The sequence below is a fragment of the Zonotrichia leucophrys genome, chromosome 1A (genome assembly GCF_028769735.1).
Source record: "Zonotrichia leucophrys gambelii isolate GWCS_2022_RI chromosome 1A, RI_Zleu_2.0, whole genome shotgun sequence".
In the NCBI taxonomy this organism is placed as follows: domain Eukaryota; kingdom Metazoa; phylum Chordata; class Aves; order Passeriformes; family Passerellidae; genus Zonotrichia; species Zonotrichia leucophrys.
In genome coordinates, this window is record NC_088170.1 from 63,564,251 (window position 1) to 63,576,932 (window position 12,682).

At 36.5% G+C, this 12,682-nt stretch overlaps 1 protein-coding gene across 1 annotated transcript in view; it reads right to left on the bottom strand.

Moving 5' to 3' along the window:
- The window catches only part of SEMA3A (semaphorin 3A), a 236,677-nt gene extending 233,440 nt beyond the window's left edge, over positions 1 to 3,237 (bottom strand). The window contains exon 1 of the mRNA XM_064702968.1: positions 3,179 to 3,237. The gene's annotated coding sequence lies outside the window, so the exon portion shown is untranslated. The remainder of the gene's footprint in view (positions 1 to 3,178) is intronic.
- Between the last annotated feature and the right edge of the window lie 9,445 nt (positions 3,238 to 12,682).

A 12,682-nucleotide genomic window follows, 5' to 3' on the forward strand; every position in this document is an offset into this window, starting at 1 on the left:
ATTTAAGTATTTGCACAAACCAAAACAATTGCAATGAAAACAATGAAAAGAGACTGATTTTATCCTGGGTTTTATTTGAGACATGAGAGAAATAGAGTTTTGTTTTGCTTTTTAATCAGAGGTGATCTTCATAACAATTGAACCATTCTAGAGCATTAATATATTGGTATTTTTAGGAAAATAAGGCCATAGGGGTTGAGGATTTTTTCCTACCCTGTTTTTCCTTTACACAATCTGATTTAGCCTGATGAAGGAAATAAAACAAACTTCTAAACCCTGAAATCTTTCAGAAGCCAGAGTTCTAGTTTTCCAGCCAGCCCTCATCCACATGGAGGCCAAATGCTCTTGTCACGTTATTAATTCAGCCTGCACAAGAGGTTGTGGTTCCCTTGCTGGAGGAGCTCTGCTATGAAATGTGGTGCCAGAAAATCTGACAAGTGCCTTCCCTCCCAGTACAATATTTTGGGGAGAGGAAGCCCGGAGCAGAAGGCTCTCTGTGGGTTGCTGTGGGACGGTTTGCACAGCACTTACACTTCTTTGTGATGTGGTTTGGAGGGGGAGAAAGTTGGGACATTTCAACAGCCCTGCTCCCTCTCTGACTCCTGCAGTTTACACAGCAATGACACAGAAAGCCTAGCAAAAAAGAAGAAACCAATGTTGTGGCTATTCTGCCTTTTCTACCGCCTTAGAATGAGGTCTAGCAGCAAATCCTAGTAGATCATGCATTACAGCCATGTCTGGGAACACGTATAGGGGAAGTTTTGGCAAGTACAATAAACCCAAATATTTCATGATAATGAGTGCTTAGTTTCAGATGTTGTCTTAAACTACATTCAACAACATGATATGTGTGCTTTTCTGTTATTGTTATTTTCATTCCCCCTTGTCCCCCACTTTATTTTAAAATACCTGAGAAGTATCCTTAATGCTTGTTTCTCCTTTCAGGTAAGGATATTAGCAGTCAGATTGAGAACCATGAGTGCAAGCATTAGATCTTGGAAAGATGATTGAAACCTTAATAAATTTGAAACCGTTTTCAATTAGTACACAGGAAATTTACTTTGTGAGCCATGACTTGTTTTATTAGTGCCCTGGAGGGCAATTTAGATTGGAAAAATCAGGACATCATTGTTTGCCAAAAAAAGAAAACAGATACTTAGCTTTCATCTATAGTCTGGGACACAGCCATGAAAATGGGACTAAAATATAATTGAGTATCAAAAAATATCTATAAATTGGGGTCAATCATAGTTCCAGGGTGTTGGAAATGACATTCATCCCATCCTAAAGTGTGTGGTTATCTTGGAAGTTTGCCACTTGCTAACATACTGCTTTTACTTTTAAATCAACCCAAAGTAAAACCTTTATATTACAGTTTTAATAGGTTCAATTAAGATATGGAAATAGTTGCTCAAGGAAGCAAGAACCCCTTTAAAATTTATCATACCTTTCAAACTTTAGTCACCTGAGTTTTTTTGTGGGGTTACATAAAATACCCCACTCTCAATTTTTCCTCTCCATTATTGCTCACGTTCTCAGCTAGCCAGAAATGAAATACCCATATCAAATGCATAGAATAGAGAGAACTAAGTACAGGTTATGTATTAGCAGAAGCAATCCCTTCTAAAATTATGAATAGTGAGATAAACTTCTATTACTGCAAAATTTGTCCTGCCAATTGTAGTCTGGCCAGTAAGGTGAAGGAGAGGATAGAGCCAATGGAACAACTCTTAATTTGCCTTTGCCTGACATACACAGGCATCAGCTACAAAAGTGCTCCTTGTGTATTAACCTGCCTTGACCTCATCCACCTGAATAAAGGCCTCTTGCAGTGTGGTCTATAATTTTTCAATACTTTTTAATCATACCCACATCATTGCCTTTCACACTTCAGCAAGCTCCTTCAAATGATGCCAAGCTCAGATTCAGCAGCACTGGAGCATGGCTTAAACACTCAGGGCTAAATTATTAGAACTCTTTCTTGGTTGTGTAAGGGAGGGAGAAATCTCTCCCTTTCCCCCCACTGTGAATGTAACTCCAGGGGTAAAGGACAGAAATATAAGAAGACCTTTGTGTCCCTTGCTCCATATGCAACAGCTGATACATTGGGTGAGACAAAAAAAATTCTCCAAGCAAATAGTGAAGTGTTTTAATGTTTTCACAGAAGCATTTCCTGGAAGGATGCAACTCTAAACAAGTATTTGCACTATATTAAGTTGCATCTATGCAACAAGCACAGTGTAATTAGGTAAAAGAGGCAGCTCCAAAAAGAATTCAGAATATCTAAATAAAACTGATGCCCTAAGCCAACCCCTGTGAGAAGAACCTATAAAAATAGTGATTGTACCTACTCCAGAGTCCACACAAGAAAAATTATCCCATGACCAGTCACAATTCCTATAAAAGAGGGAACATTAAAAACCACAAGGGTATTAACCTCATGGATTTCCTTTCCCATCTGAAGTTTTAATTTTCAAAATTTGTGCTGGTCAAATCAATCATAGGTGCAGTAACTGAGCTCTTGTACCTGAAACTTTCCAGCTCAGAGCTGAGCCTGCAAGAGTGATCTCTTGTAAATTATGCTTCTAGCAGAACAAGATGATTGCCAGGTATGAAAACAACATTTACAGTTCAGAGCAGGAGTGCATTTACCATCCTACCACAATTTCCACCATGGGCATCTCTGACCCAGAGAAATACCAGTCTTGATTCCCAGCTCCATGGGAGGAAGGCCCTGGGTGCAGCCATCCACTGAAATTCCCCAAATAAATCAAAATGTACAAACAATGTCCTGTTGTGCCAGGTCCCACTTCAACCTGCCACAAGCAGGTTGACATTGTCAGGACACAAATCAAACACCAAAACTATAGGGAACATCATGAGCTTTACCTGTGCTTTGTTACAAGCATAGTATCTATCTGTCTCCATCAGATCAGTAGTGTCTGGATGAGCATCTAGCTGAGATTTTAACAAAAAAAAATTAAACAAAACCAGTATTCTAATCCTTTACATGTATTTTAGAGAACTAGTTAGGCCCTTTAAGGAACATATTAAATTTGCACAGAATTCTTAATCCCTGGGAAACAAACAGGAAGGAACTGTTAGCTTTAAGTTATTTAAATGTATGTCAAAAAAGGAAAAAAAGAGAAAGAAAAAGAAGAAGAGCAAAAGATCTTACCTCACACAGCCACAAGAGTTTAATGGTCAAAGCAAAATTATCCAGTTTGATTGATGTTTCTTTTGATATTCCTAAAGGAAAATAATTTTTTATTTAAAAAATACAGGCAGTTTACAGGGAAAAAAAAACCCATAAAAGTTTTCCTACTTTTGAACAGTAAATAAGAACATAACCAATTAGCACAGCATTGTTTAGAAGCATCATTTAAAAGCATCCAAAGTCTTGACTGTGTAACAGGTACTATTCTAAATTCAATAAGATCTGGGAATGTGCATGGCAGGGTTCTTTTGAGGAAACACAGTCATATTGCACTTATTGAAAGTATCAACTTTTTTTGCTGTAATGAAGTGAACTCATCTTGGTTTGCAACTGGGGTTTGTTAGGATTGTCTCATTATCAGAAAAAAAAATCAAACCCAAGGAACCTCCTCCATCCCTCCAAATCCCTCATTGATTTTCATTGGAATGAAGTTATATCTACTTATAAAGGCAAGCTTAGATGAATGATATTGAAATTAAATAGTTCCACTTTTTGAAACTTTACAGTGCAGTTTCACTGTGGCCCACTCAGTTATGTCTCTTAGAAGAAGGCCAGGGAGTGAGGGGATGTTCATTTGGAGAGGGGCCCTGCAGGTTTTGGAGTAGCTCAGAGCAGTTAACTTTAAGCTTCAGCTGTAAACGAGAATCACACTTGACTGGAAAAACTCAAATAATTGACCTTTCTACACTTATATGAATGTCTGCTCTCCATCCAGTCTGCTTTTTATTTTTAACCTGAAAATGTGGAAGAAGATAAAGTAAATGAAAAAATATTTAAGAAATTCTGCCACTCGTTAACAAGAAATTTGCTCACATAAATGGACTTTTCAGGCACTGGCACAAACTTTCCACTGTGATGCCCATCACATGAGCACACACCCCCTGGGATGTGATTTCCTGCTCCAGGACTTAGAAAACACCCTGGTTGTCAAGATGTTAGAGACTGACAGTGCTATGGATGAGCAGAGAAAAAGGCTTTTCAATACTCCCTGTATGGAAGGTATCCATGAAAGATCAAGTCCAAATGGAATTAAACCCAGTTGGATCTGTAGTTGACTCATTTCACTGAAAATTTCAAATTAAAGATTTCTGTTTGGAACACATGTTGCTTAATTTTGTTATATTTCTGATGGCAGATGCTATGGGACCCTACAGATTTCTAGGATACAGTTTGTATTTTAATATGTGCTTGCACAATGCCTAACATTCCTTGGCAAATAAGCTAGCAACATTCTCACGTAAAATTAGGCAAGGTCTTGTTTGCTACATGCTTTTCAAAAAACTTTCTATATTTGGATCATGATTTACAGTTTCACTGAAATGCTCTGGCTTTCTAAATGTGATTGACACAGGAGGAACTATGCTACAGCATTTTGAAATAAGGAAGAAACAAATGACATTATGGGACAATTTTCTTGTGCAAATGTATTATAAGTAGTTTGCTGAGAGACATTCTAGCCTCTAGTTTTAATGAACTGACAGAGGAAAACTCATCCAGTTTTGGGAGAAACCAGTGCTGAGATCTTGCCCACCCTGAGTGTCAAACAGAAGACAACACACACAATTGAAGTAAATAGGAAAAAAGTTTCAATATCTCCAGAGAGCAAAATCTTTTTTTTTCTTTTTTCTTTCCTACTGGTGTTCTTCTTTGCAGGCTAAAGACAAATGTCAGACCTTATTCTGCACTGTGTTTAAACCTGGACAAAACCCAGTTAAGACATTTCAATGGACTCTGGAAACAAGATCCAAATTTGATGCAAATCCATCAAACCTAACAGCCCGAGATCTGAGGAGGCTGACAGACACCTCTTAAGAAGCAAACTGATACAGAAGCCATAAAAGATACTTCCATAGATTCTTATGTTTTGTCTTTTGTTACCCTGATTCTAAACCATTATTACAACAGAGTGTCCTGAGTATTAAACAGTTTACCATCCTAATTCTGCTAGTTTTCTTAGTCACTACACAAGCTGTGTAGCCATCCTGCTAATCCAGTCTCTGTACAGTGCTGTACAACACCCATCCTAAAACAAACTGGTCTTAAACCACTTCATATTCAAATTTTCTGGTTCCTGCAATATGTATGCACTTAAATAAACTATTGACTTCAACATGCAACAGCTAAATAAAGCATATTCTTAATTACAGCAGAATTTGGGTGATATTGAAATATCGTTATTGTGATGCTTCTGTCACAGCTCTATCAACACTTCCCTGAGATACAGCAGCAGCTGTATTTTTATATTTTTATCATCTGGTCAAAAGAGTATTCTCCATACAAAAGTTTCCAATTAAAACTCTGTGTTGAAAAGGCTGTACTTTCTTAGATCAGATGTGGAAAAGATCTGCAGTTTATCTCTAAGCCACAAAAACCCCATTAAATAAATTAAATTATTTACTGTTGAGATTTTTTTCCCCTCTTTCTTATATGGACTTTTTATCATCACAGAAAATACACTAAAAGAAAAAGAAGAAAATGTCAGGTTTTTTGAGATTCTCAGGAGGGGCATTGGAAGTTTAAGCACCCAACATTATTAATCCCTTGTGAAATTCAGATTGCAGGTGCATGCACTTCTTTCTAATGCATATGAAGCTCAATGTAAACATCCCAGTAATAAATAGAACAAGTACCACTGATTTTCATCTTTCCTATTCATCTTGCCAGGACTCACTGGCAACATTCTTGTACCTGTTTCAGACATGTTACTTCACAAATATTTTAATGTCTCAGGGATGGCGATGCGAAGATCAACCAACCCACCCACCCACATGTACACACACAGGTATGCAGAAAGAAAAACCAGTCTTTGTTAAAAAATTTGTAGGATCCTCACTGCTTTTTCCTTGTGTGCTCCCAAAACTTCAGGGCCAATCACAGGAGCCAAACTACCTCCTGCTGTTTTTTACAGCTGAGGTCTCTCAGTCCTTTATAGGCACTGTTTGACCCCTTTCCAGCTGGCTCTGATAATCAAATACGAGCAGCCAAGTCCAGTTCTAGCTCCCTGCTCCCCTAACAACTGCTCTAGGGCTGAAAGGAGTAGACCACCCTGTTGAACCAGCAAAAATTTAATAGGAAATTCTGTTCACTTTATTATTTCTTACAAGACAAAAGGAAAAGAGAGAGCAGAGAGGAATCTTTTGTGGATGTGATTAGCTTTTACTCAATTGAAAGTAAGGCTAATTTGAAAATAAATTTTTCAACCATGAGTTTTTGCAGACATAGAGCAATTTTAAGTAAAACAGATATTTCAGATACACTTCACTAGGTTAGTTTCATCTGTGGAGTACTCCACATACAAAGTGTTAGTTTTGGTAGCTCTTTTCTTAGTGGGATTATACACCATACTTGAAATAAATAAATTTGGATGAAGCATCTCTTCCTTGAGCTTTTTTCCCCCTCTATGATTATTATATTTTATATAAAATATATTGTTGAAAAGTCTGAGTGATAGCTAAGAGAGAATTCCATGAGCTCACATTGTCTGAGCTACTGAGCTTGAGATGAGGCAGGAGCCCCTGAAAGAAGAATCTGTTTTATGAAAGCAAACGAGTGAGTCCATACCTATGCCACAAGCTCAGAGGAGTTCTCAGGGTTGATGGAGGAAGCATGAGAAGGAAGACTGAGTTTGTAGCATGGATTTCTTTAAAAAACAGAGAGGAAATATGGAGAAAAAGGGAAAAGCAGTTCTCTCCCAGGTAACAAGAATCCCAGTGCTGACTGGGAACAAGATCGTATCTGAAAGCTATACTGGGCAAGAGGGAGATTTAAAACCATCTTACTTTAATTTCCTTCACCTATGATCTATGAGCATTCTCCAAGCCTTTTTTTTTTTAAATCAAATGCAGCATTGAAGGTCTGGGGTTTTTTTCCTCACTCCAAGAAAAGTTTGGACAGGCTCATATCACAATTATGCCTGATTTAAGTGTCCTGTCCCAGCATCTCATCAAGGACAAAAAACTAAAGATGCAAGTAAGCACATTTTCATAAAAATATTCCTCATTGACATAAACATCCTTATTTTCATAACCAAGGAGCCCTAAGAGGTGATGTTTGGCTTTAGACCAATGCTAGAAGTGTTTGTCACAAAGCCTTGAGACAAGCTGCAAGCAGATAGAAAGTTATGTAAAGCATATTTGTGTCTTCTGCAAATATAAACTTTATGCCAGACATAATAATTAAACCATGAGGTATAGCATTTGAATGCAAATATTCTAATAATGGAGAAATGGTATGTTATTGTATATATCATTGTTACTCTACAAGTCACCTGCAAAGGTGTTTTTCTTAAAACCTGGTTTTTCAACATTAGACTCACAGAAAGGCAGAGTCTCAGTGTATGTTTGGAGAAAGTTCACAGAATTCCTGCTAGTCAGGTTTTGTGGTCTCCAGCTGACATAAACATTCACAGAAGCTATATTATGCATACTGCTCTGTGTGTGTATAAAATTTTGGTAACCCACCAGCAGGGAAAGAGATGCAGAAACATTTCCTTATCTTAGAACTTATTGGTGAAAATGAACACAGGCATTTTCAGAACTGAACTTATTAATGAAAGCTTTTCCTGGCTGGTACATATCAGGGCAAACACATTATTCCCAATGAAAAACAGCTTTGTAAAAGAGAAAGAGGAAAAATCATGGGTGGTCTTCTAAGAATATAAAAACCTGTTTTATACTCTAGATGCATTAAAAAAAAATGGGAAAAAAAAAAAAAGAAAAAAAATCTTATGGCTACCTTTGGGTCCCACAGCCACAGAAGCAAGATGCCATTTTGGAGTCCATGAGGAGCTATTTTCTCGCTTTCTTGGTGTGGAACAATACTGTGCATTTCCCAAATCTGACTCAAAGTGAATAAGATGGTTCTATGAGTTTCATTCTCTGAACTCACTCAAGCAAGATTGCTATGGAGATGAGGCACAACTGAAAGTTTATCAGTAGAGAGTCCAAATTGACTGTAATAGGTTTTGGAGTATCCTTGGGCAGAGGTCTCCACTTGACTTGATATTTTGGCAGTGGCAGTAGCCCTGTCTTACAACTGAGCAATTAAGACTTTGTGGAATCTGACATTCCGTGTCTAACTCATATTTTTAAAATCTTTGCCTCTGCTACCGGCACTACTGTCTCTACTACTACATCTTTAATATGCAGGCATACACACATTTCTTCTCTTTTTAAGATGTGATGATAATTAAATATTTTTGTATTTGGGAAGGAAATAGAATCATCAATAATACAATTATTAATTCTTGTCATTCTGGTATAAATTTCATGCCATTTCAGTACAGAGACAAATAATAGAATTTGGACATAGAAGAAAAAGTAGAAACCTTTTCCAATGGCATGTTACAGATTTTAAAAGGATAGAGTGTAGTTTCTGAACTGTTGTCTTTGTTTAGGTATTTTAACATTTATTTTTTGGTGTTATATAAACAAATCATTTATTGTGATAAATATTCTCTTTTGATCTCTTTTGGTGTATGCCTTCCAAATAAAATTCTATTAAGTGGAGCAACTACATTTCTTCCATATGCAAAATTGTTTAAGCCATTTCTGATCTCTCTGTGTTAAAGGTTGCAGGATGAATGAAAGAGATGCAGAAGCAGATACAATTGCAGAGTAACATAACCTGATGCTATTGGATGCTTGACTTAAAGCAGAGGCAGGGCCTGAATCCATCTCCCATGCCTCCTACTCTTTTTAAGCTTCCTCCAGGCCCATCTAAATCCAGTATTGCATAAACATCATCACATAGCTTTGCCATGACTGTAGGATTACTAATTGGCCACTCTGTTCTCACTAATGCAGGACCTCCCCTTTCTCTATTAAGTCACCTTTCCTGTCCACAGATGTCACAGGACATGCAATTTCCTTCTGAAAAGGCCATTAAACGTGACAAATAGGTGAACACACTTTGCTTCCTCCCTGAGGCAGGGATCCAGAAATTTTGCACGGGAGTCTCTTGCATCATTCTCCCTGCCAGCCAGTTTGTCAGGTCCAGCCAGCACCAGCAGCATAAATTGACTTGGTGAGCTGAAAGCTTTTCATTACAACTGTAAACAAAGAGCAACACTGGGGAAAAGATTTTAGGCTCTTCACTGAATGGATTTGTTTTTTTTTTAATTCAGCAGAATATTCTGCCGTCATGCCATCTTATTTCCTGCAGTTAAGGGGTGGTAACTGGTCTACAGTAAAAGAAGTTTCAACCAGTATTAATGACCTTGATCTAAAATTAAGTTGATGATAAGACTGCAGGCCATTGGAAAACATTAAATTGCTTATTAATTTACATTTGAATATAGTGGAAGTCTTGCCATTGGAGTCCATGTAAGGGTCCCAAGCCCTTCCATTCTAACTCAAACAACATTGTATTTATAATCAAATCCACTGGCCAAAAAACCTGAAAAGTTTTATTTCTTTAAATACAGTCTATATCTATATAAAAAGAAAAGTAATCTCCTTTTGATAGTTCAGCAACTTACACTGGTTTAGTTAACTGGTCTTCATTAAATTCCAGTACTGATAATGTCCATGTTGTCTTTACTATGGCTGATACTTTGACTGGAAATTTTATCAAATAAACATGAAGCTGCAACTCTTTTTTAACCCTTTGAAATGTCCTATTCAAACTAAGGAGCATTAAAAATACATAGTAATAATGAAAATGTCTTTCCCTATAAAAGAGACTTAACTTCCTTAAGTTTAATTAATTTAATTCAGAATTATAATTATGTTTTTTAGGAAGAAGATTTTTCTTCCTTTTGTAATTAAACAGGTTGAATTATTTCTCTGTTCACGAACAACTCTGAGCTTCAATACAGAAGAGACTGGTAAGGATTTCTATAATGACTGCTAAGAAACTACATCTCGTAGATGTATAATAACAATTCTCATCTTAGTGAAAAAGAAAATATGGAAAAAAAATCTATGCTTCATTGTAGAACAGAATATCCTCTTACAGGGAGGATATTTATTTTTTATAAAAAGGAACAGTTTATTCTCTGGTTGTGTTCTGTCATAAATCATACAGACAGATGTGTGCCTTAGCCACACATCAAGGTTGATTACCATTTCTTTAAGTTTATATAGCACAGGCTAAGGATTACTCTTTTTTATTGTAACTTTTTTCATTTTTTAGTAGAGAAAATGCAATATTGCATGCATTTTTCTTTGTTACAGCACATCTGTACAATAAAAACAATATTTACATCATGCAATTTTCTGCTCTTATGAAGAAAAATCTAATCATAGCTGGATCTGCTTGTTCTCTTTCTAAGAACATATTTTGGGGGAAGTCCTCATATGGGCTAAGATAATGATAAAAATTTTTCATTCCATATTCTGCTATCCACATGCCTACATTTTATATTTTCAAAATTATTTGATCAAAAAAATCTTAGAATATAAGTATAGATGAAAGTATCTGGATAGATACCAATTTAATAATTAAGCCCTGTTGAATTCCTGCAGTCTTGAGGACTATTAAAATGTCAAGATGTGTACAATGTTTTTAATTTCATTGCACTAGGCCAGCTTGAACTATTCTTCCTCAGCGTAGTTCCTAACCAGAGAAAATTCTGTGAGTAGAGAATACACATCAGGGATAGTGGTCTGACATTAACTATTATAGCCAGTCATAGCTGGCATCAAGAGATCAGCATGAAATTACTCAATATTTCTATTAGATAGAGATCAGATTTGACTTTAGTCATGGGTATAAAGCAAATTTTGAGTGTGTTTTGGAATTCAAGCCCCCTTTGTTATTTGCCAGTTCCAATGAACTTAAAGAAAAAAGGTTGTTATATTGCACAAAGACACAAGCACATGGCTGAGACAATAGAAATCTAAGATTTGTCTGAGGAACTCATAGTGAAATGGTCACTGTTTGAAACTTCTAAAATTAAGTTTAGTTCCTTAAAAATGAAAAGCAAAGTGAACATCTAATTCATCATTGAAATAGCAGCCTTCTAACTTAGCATATTCTGTTATTTCTGGAGGAATAACAATCCAAGAATATTCAAAAAGTTAATAAAATGTGATATGAAGTATTTTTGTCCTGTCATAATACAATTCACAGCGTAGAAAATACTGGCTCATTGGCATATCCAAGAAAAAATAACACTAATGCTTTAGTAGCATTTATCTTTGAAATTCATTGGTGTTTCACACTTTTATTTTCTGCTCCCAGTCAGAAGAGAAATAGGAAAGCTATTTCAACAGTTTGTTTCTTCTCGTAGTAAATATTATAAAAATGCAAACAGAAAAACTTGCAAAAAAGTAAGTTTTTTTAAATTATCCTTTGCTCCCCTCCCCCCCACCCAGTGGTACATTTTTCCATATAGCTCTGATGTTTATGTTCATTCTGACTCACATTGGAAGGAAAGGAGGTGCTAATATCCATGATCAAATCAGTTCATAAATTTACTTCACTGCCTTGTCACACCATCAACACTTGTTTTTCCACTGAATTTGTTTCTCATTATTTCCTCTCCTCCACCTCACCCATGAGTGGTTTTACACCAACTGAACAACTTTTGCAAAAACATCCCCATGCAAAAAAGCATTTTAAAAGTAAGGTTGCTTACCTTGTGACAATTCTCCTTCAAAATGGGAGAGTTTTGTTCTTTTTTTGAGCAAGAAACTCTCCTCTGAGCTCTTCTGTTTCTCTGCCTGTCCTACACTGTGGCTTTAACCTCTGCCATCATTATAATTTCCCTAACCAAGGACTATGATGTCACAACATTTTCATGTTATGATGGACCTCTCTGGGTTCTGGATATAATTACTACTTCTCTGGGTGTAGCTATGCAGTTGTCAAAGAAAAAGAGATAATATAAAAATAAGGAAACAAACTACACTGCCTGGTTCTTGGCCTATTTTTTCCTTATGTTTATGTTGTTTGAATACCAAAGTCTCTGGTACCTTAACCACTAACACATGGATGCATTTTGCTATCTGAAGGAATCAGAAAGTAAACAGGTGATTGAGTTATTTCACTTATCCCTGCTGAAACCTCTTATTGGTTGAAACACAGGAAGAACCAGTATATCTACTGCATCTCATTCTACTGCCTAATCACCTTCTTTCTCTGTTCAGCAGAAATTGAATATTAAAATTAACTGCAGTGTAGGTCTAACTGACGATGCAGAGTAGATAATGTCTATTTTCCTGACCTTCTTTCTTGCCTGGATAAATGACTTTTGGGTCTACAAGGTCACTGAAAGTGGTCTGGCATTAGGAGCTCTGCTGAAACCAATATTTTTTTGCAAGTTTTGCCATTGGAAGGAAGCTGGGAAATCTCTGCTGCTTCAGATTTTTAAAGATATATTTCAAAAGCTAATTTCATCTCAGCTGGGGGTGAGGTCTCCCAAAAGGAGAATCTTAAATCAGCTTTTCAGTCTGCTAAGGAAAATATCAGAGCCAAGTGATCAAGGCTGAAGTCAAAGCTCTGCTCAGGTCAGGAGAGTTT